Raw genomic sequence first — 6,592 nt, forward strand, 5'->3', positions numbered from 1 at the left:
CTCTCTCAAAAATAAACATTAAAAAAATTTTTTTAGAGAACATTGAACTTACAATAAGAAAACCTGTATTTGAGTTCTAGCCCTTTCACTTAGTAGCCATGTGACTCTGGGCAAGGTACCTAACCTAAATGCACATTAGAGTCCCCATTAGTAAAATAGGAAAAGTAATACTGAATGAATTGGTATACATAAAAGTATTTTATAAGCTCTGTACTCTAATTTTTCACTCTTCTCTCCTATGCTGCTTTCAGAGACCTAAAGAAGTCTCTGGAGATGTTTTGCCACCATCTGGGTTTTTATTACTAGTGATGAGCCCCATGTGGAAGTCTTTTTTGGCAGAAGTTGCTAAATACTTGTAAATCTATTTTTAAATGAAAACCAACAACCACTTAGAGCCTCCAAACTCTTGGGGCTATTTAAGTTTTTTGTTTTTGTTTTTGTTTTTGTTTTTTGAGAAAGAGTATACAAGCAGGAGAGAGGGGCAGATGGGGAGAGGGAGAGGGAGAGGGAGAGGGAGAGAGAGAGAGACAGAGAGAGATAGAAAATCCCAAGCAGGCTCCATGCTCAGCACAGAGCCCAACTCAGGGCTCAATCCCATGACTCTGGGATCATGACCCAAACCAAAATCAAAAGTCAGATGTTCAACTGACTCTGGGATCATGACCCAAACCAAAATCAAAAGTCAGATGTTCAACTGACTGAGCCACCCAGGCACCCCTGTTTTTAAGATATCTGAACCTTGTGAATTGTAACACATATAAGCATACCTCCTCTCTAATAAGGAAGTATATTTACACTTCCCACTTATAGAATAAGACATATGTATTGATAAGGATGGGATATAGATGCAGTTTTATGTGCAGGAAAATCGACTGCCTAGAAGATGATGTTGTAACTACCTGGATTCCCACAAAGTAGCAAAATGCTACTGAATTCAATCAAACTCAGCTAGTTTTTTTTTTTCTGGAAGTATTCCTGTATATTGGGGAAAAAGAAAGGACTAAAAACTCAACAAAATTAAAATTTTCTCATAAAGAAGCAACTCACCATTAGAGAGTGGTATTGTTGGCTCTTCTAAGGAATGCAGTGGAACCTATCTGGGCCACTTTCCCCAGGACCATTGTGCCAGTGTACAAGAATGCATGTTCTTCATAAACAAACAAACAAAAAAAATTACTAGCTGCAAAGAGAAGAAAGTGTTCCAGGGTGTACAAATCCCACGCCAACATCCAAAATAATGGCAAATACTGTTCTGATCTTAGCAACCCAAAGTAACCTTTGAGCCATTTATTTATTCAACACATATTTCTTGAGCAACTATTATGGCCCTGGTACTATATTAAGGGATATAATCATGATCTCTGCCCTAAAAAAGCTTCATCTTACATATCTCTGGAATAGAATGTTTTTGGAATAGAACCAAAGTTAATATAATGTTTATTTCAGCTTCCATATTCACTCACACAGCTACTGGTGCCATCCAGTTTGGGAAGCTAGAACAATTGACAGTAACTCTCATCTCTGCCAAGTACACATTTTTGGCCTGATCACTTGGAATTCAGTGTATGTCAATAATATAAGCCAATGAAATCATCAGCTATAAGGCTAACTTCTTTTGGCTTCTTGATTAAATTCCTATAGTCAACTAGGTATTTTTTCCACAATCAGAACTTTTATTGTTTAAAAAAGGGGGATGGCACCTGACTGGCTCTTTCAGTAGAGCATGTGATTCTTGATCTTGGGGTCATGCATTACAGCCTCATGTTGCGGGTAGAGCTTACTTAAAAAGAAAAAAAAGGTATTTGTTTTTCTTCTCCCCTCTTCCTATACCTGTGTAAGAGGGAAAAAAAATTTTTGTAAGAAGAAAATAGCTTAGCTAAGGGTAGGGAATAAGGTTTTTATTTTATTCTAGTATTTTGTTTGTTTTGAGAGAGAGGTTGCAAGTGAGCGAGTGGCAGAGAGAGGGAGGGAGAGAAAGGAAGAGAGAAGTGGGGCTCCCCCAATGCTGGGCTGGAACCCACGAACTGTGAGATCATGACCTGAGATGAAGTCAGATGCTTAACCAACTGAGCCACCCAAGTGCCCCGATTCTATTTTATTTTATGTAGACTCTGTGCCCAACATGGGGCTTGAACTCATGACCCCAAGATTGAGAGTCGTACACTCCACCGACTGAGCCAGCCAGGCACCCCTCCATGTAAAGGAAACTTAAAAAGTCCTCAGAGGAGTGCCTGGGTGACTCAGTTAAGCATCCAACTTCAGCTCAGGTCATGATCTCACAGTTCATGGGTTTGAGCCCCCCATTGGGCTTTGTGCTGACAGCTTGGAGCCTGGAGCCTGCTTTCAGATTTGTGTCTCCCTCTCTCTCTGCCCCTCCCCCGCCCCTGCTCTCAAAAATAAATAAACATTAAAAAATAATAATAAAATAAAAAATAAAAAGTGCTCAGAGGTTCAACGAGATTTTGACCTTCACAAAAGCATGGGCCTTCTGCTACCCCTTTGGCCAGAAATCCAGGTAAGAGGATCTTGCCATTCTGCATACCTTTCCTCTCCCTTAGAGGCCTGAGGTTTTTGGGTCCTCCTACCATTTGACCAGCCAGCCTCCTCAAATTCCTTTCATTAGGGCCACACCTTCTCTGGCAAACTAACAGCCCAAATACTTGCAGATTACACTCTATATACAACCATATTTTTGCCAAATATTTACACCTGACTGCTCTTTTCCACTAAAGACAAAGGTATAATGATTTACAGAAGCATCCAGTGTTTTTCCAGTCTCCCAGCTCATCAGAAGAGAAACTCTGAAGTATGAGGGCTCACATTCTTATTTCAGTCTTTCATAGTAAGAGAGAAACCAAACTGTACATGAGGGAGAAGTATTATAGTTATTATGCAAGTGTGTTACTTCCCTTTTAGAGTAGGATACTACCTGCATCCTAAATGAGTGTCTTACCAAAAACAAGTACCACAAAAACACTTGTGGAAAAATGAAATGGCCCTTAGTGTAACCAAATTTGTTGCCTTTTAACAACAAATTTTGCTATTTGTTTCTTCTTGTTTGTCTTATGTGTATTGTTTCCCTCCACCTGTAATACTTGGATAGTACATACTCATTCACACACTTGAAAATATTTATTGAGCACCTAGTATGTGCCAGGTACTGTGCCACATTCTGGAGACACAGCAATGAACACACTAGACATGATTCCTGCCTTTTGGGGAACACAGTGTAATTATGTCAATAAGCCTAACTCCAGTTCAAGTGTCCTAAGTATCACCTCATCTGGGCAGCCTCTATGATCTCATCTAGTTGGATAAGGCATCCATATTCTCTGGGCCTCTGGTATCTTGTCCATAATTCACATTGGAGAATTCCCCAAACTAAGATCCCTGAAGGGCCACATCTTCAACTGGAGAACAAGAAAAAAGAACTTGACCTACCAAAGGAAAGGGTAAGGAAATCTGACTGTCTCCAACTTAATTGAGGATGGAGTAGATAAAAAGAAAACTCATCTCTAAGAATCTCTAAACAAGTTTACTAGCATATTGAGGGACCCAGAATTTCACACTACTGGTGTGAACCAGAAAATCCTGAGCTGAAAACTATAAAGGTGATCATGTTAGTGCCCGCCCCCCTCCATCCTGTACCTTGCATAAGCAAAAGTGAATCCTCTGGAAATCCTATAGGTAAGGTTCCAAGAAATATGACCTCATAATAAAATATCACAAAAAAAAAAAACAAGGAAATAATGAACTTCAGAATAATATCAGCAATGACTGCAAGTATTCTAGTTATCAAATATGGAATATAAATAATGTATATGTGTGACATTGTGATATAATAAGAAATACATGTTTGGTCTCTTTCCTGGTTCTTGGCACAGAGCTCCTAAAACCCTTGTAATTTTCTGAGTTATAGGGGTAAAAGGAGTATATTTTCTTATTCATAACAAGCCCCTTTTTCCATCACACCTGAGTTCATGCTAATCAGTTGACTTAAAGAGGGCCCCTAGATAACCTCAGGGTGGGGCTAATGCCAGAAAGACCAAAAGATTAGAGGGGTTAGAACTTGCAGCCCCACCTCTGACCTCCTGGGAAGGGAAGGAAGCTGGAGATTAAGATCTATAAAAACTTGAACAATAAGATTTAATGAGCTTCTGGGTTGGTGAATGCATCCATGGGCTCTGACAGTAGTATATCCCAAATTCCTCAGGGACAGAAGCTCTTAAGCTTAGGAACCTGCTGCACCTGGCCCTACATACCTCTTCATCTGGTTATTCATTTGTAACCATTATAATATCCTTTATAATAAACGAGTAATAGAAAGTGAAGTGTTTCCCTGGGTTCTGTAAGCCATTATAGCAAATTACTGAACTTGAGGAGAGGATCATGGGAACACCCCTGATTTATAGCCAAGTCAGACAGGAGTGGGGGTAACCCAGGGACCCACTACCTGCAATTGGTATCTGAAGGTTGGGGGTGGGGGCCGGACAATCTTGTGTTTGTTTTGGAGTGATTAGATGTGAGATTGACTCAGACCACATTGCTGTCCTGGAAAAGCAAGGGGGTGGGCGTAGAGGGAGGTGCAGGAGCCATGGTAATGTGGACAGCTACTAAAAGCTAAAAAAGACAAGGAAACAGATTCTCTCCAGAGGCCCCCCAGAGCCTTGATTTTAGACTAGTGAGACACAATTGAGACTTTTGACATATAGAACTGTAAGATAATAAATTTGTGTTTTGGGTTTGTTTTTTTTTTTTTTTTTAAGAAAAACGACCTTATATCTTGGAATAATTTTAGGTTTATAGAAAAGTTGCTAAGATAACACAGAGAGTTTCCAGCTAGCTTAAACCTAGTACCTAATGCAAAAAAAAAAAAAAAAAAAAAAAAAAAAAAGACGTTAGAGCAGCTTTAGGTTCACAGCAAAATTGAGAAGGTAGAGACTTCACAGATAATCTCTGCCCCCAATATAGGAATTTGTATTCTTTAAGCCACTAAGTTTGTGGTAGTTTGTTAAAACAACAGTAAAAAACAAATACAAAGGCAAATGATGTTCTGAGGAGGAAAAAAAGATGATGTACCATATAATACATATATACATACATATAATACATATATATACATATATATATATGGTAAATAAAATTGGCTTTATTAAATAATTCATGAATTGGGCTCCCAATTAGAAGGGAGCTCTGAGTTCAAAATGGAAGATTGTTATATGCAGAAGCAGGATGGGACAAGGAAGTTCAAAGAGTGGATTATTTCAGGCCAAGTTACCATCCCTTTGAGAATAGCTGGGGTTTTATCAAGCAGATTACCTCACTAGCATGGACCAGGAAATTCCAGACCGGCTGTTTTAAAATGTGACTCCTGGGAGAGGCTGAAATTGCAGTTAGGTTAGGTATTAAGTCTTGGCAGGACTAAGCACAGGTGACTCCACAGGCCTGTTGTTTCTTTTTAACAATGCTCAAGAAAAATGAGAGAATATTTAACCGAAAATTCAGTATAATTGTTACCTCTAGTGGAGGGTATGGAGCATATATATGCAACCACCCAAGAACAGGGCTGCGCTAGCCTCTATGTGGCCAACAACAGCCCAGAGATCCACAGCTTAGCTGCAGGTGGAGCCTTTGTGCCTGAGGAAAAGGCCCCATCCTCCTGGAGCAGATTTCCTTCCCCTTGGTAGGACCTTTGTGAGTGCCCATCTTGTACCACACTGCTAGCAACCCCACCAAGGGACTTCAGAGGTTCTGCAATATTCTACTTTTCAAGCTGGTTGGACAGTACATGGGGCTTATTTTTTATAATTATCTTTCAAACCATATATACACATATACATTATATACTCTTCTATAAGTATTATTCACAGTTTTTTAAATGGTAAAATATTCAGCTATATGATGAAATGTAGTACCCTTCCACTCTGTGCAGAGCTTTGCCAGTACTTGAGCACCATTCTCACCCTGTGTACAATCTAAAAATCAGGGAGTTCTGAAGGATATTAGAATGATGCTTTGTTTTGGGGGCACGTGGGTGGCTCAGATGGTTGAGTGTCTGACTTCGGCCTAGGTCATGATCTCATAGTTTGTGTTCGAGTCCCACATAGGCTCTGTACTGACAGCTTGGAGCCTGGAGCCTGCTTCAGAGTCTGTGTCTCCCTCTCTCTGCCCCTCCTCCACTTGCGCTCTGTCTGTCTCTCTCTCTCTCAAAATAAACATTAAAATTTTTAAAAAAGAATGATGCTTTGTTTTTAATATATTTTTTTGAATTTTCCAGGCGTATTTTTTTTTTAAGTTATCTCTACATCCAACATGGGGCTTGAACTCACAACCCTAAGATCAAGAGCCATGTGCTCTACTGGCTAAGGCAGCCAACCACCCCTGGAGTGATGCTTTTCTTAACTCCATGCTAGCTCTTTTCAGAGTTGGGGCAAGTTATCCTCAAGCAAGAAAATAAGATTCCCCTTCTTTCAGGATTCCCCCTTTCTTTCTTAGCCCTATCTTAAATGAGGTTTTGTCTGTGTTCTCACCCAGATATTGTACACAGTGGTAGGAGCTAAATGTGCAAACCACAGAGAAGTTAGGGGGCACC

At 39.9% G+C, this 6,592-nt stretch overlaps 1 non-coding gene across 1 annotated transcript; it reads right to left on the minus strand.

Moving 5' to 3' along the window:
- Nucleotides 1-2,114: 2,114 nt before the first annotated feature.
- Nucleotides 2,115-2,187, minus strand: TRNAE-CUC (transfer RNA glutamic acid (anticodon CUC)). The gene has a single exon. It is a non-coding gene; the product is annotated as a tRNA-Glu (tRNA).
- Between the last annotated feature and the right edge of the window lie 4,405 nt (nucleotides 2,188-6,592).

This window comes from Panthera uncia (genome assembly GCF_023721935.1).
Source record: "Panthera uncia isolate 11264 chromosome A1 unlocalized genomic scaffold, Puncia_PCG_1.0 HiC_scaffold_17, whole genome shotgun sequence".
Taxonomy (NCBI): domain Eukaryota; kingdom Metazoa; phylum Chordata; class Mammalia; order Carnivora; family Felidae; genus Panthera; species Panthera uncia.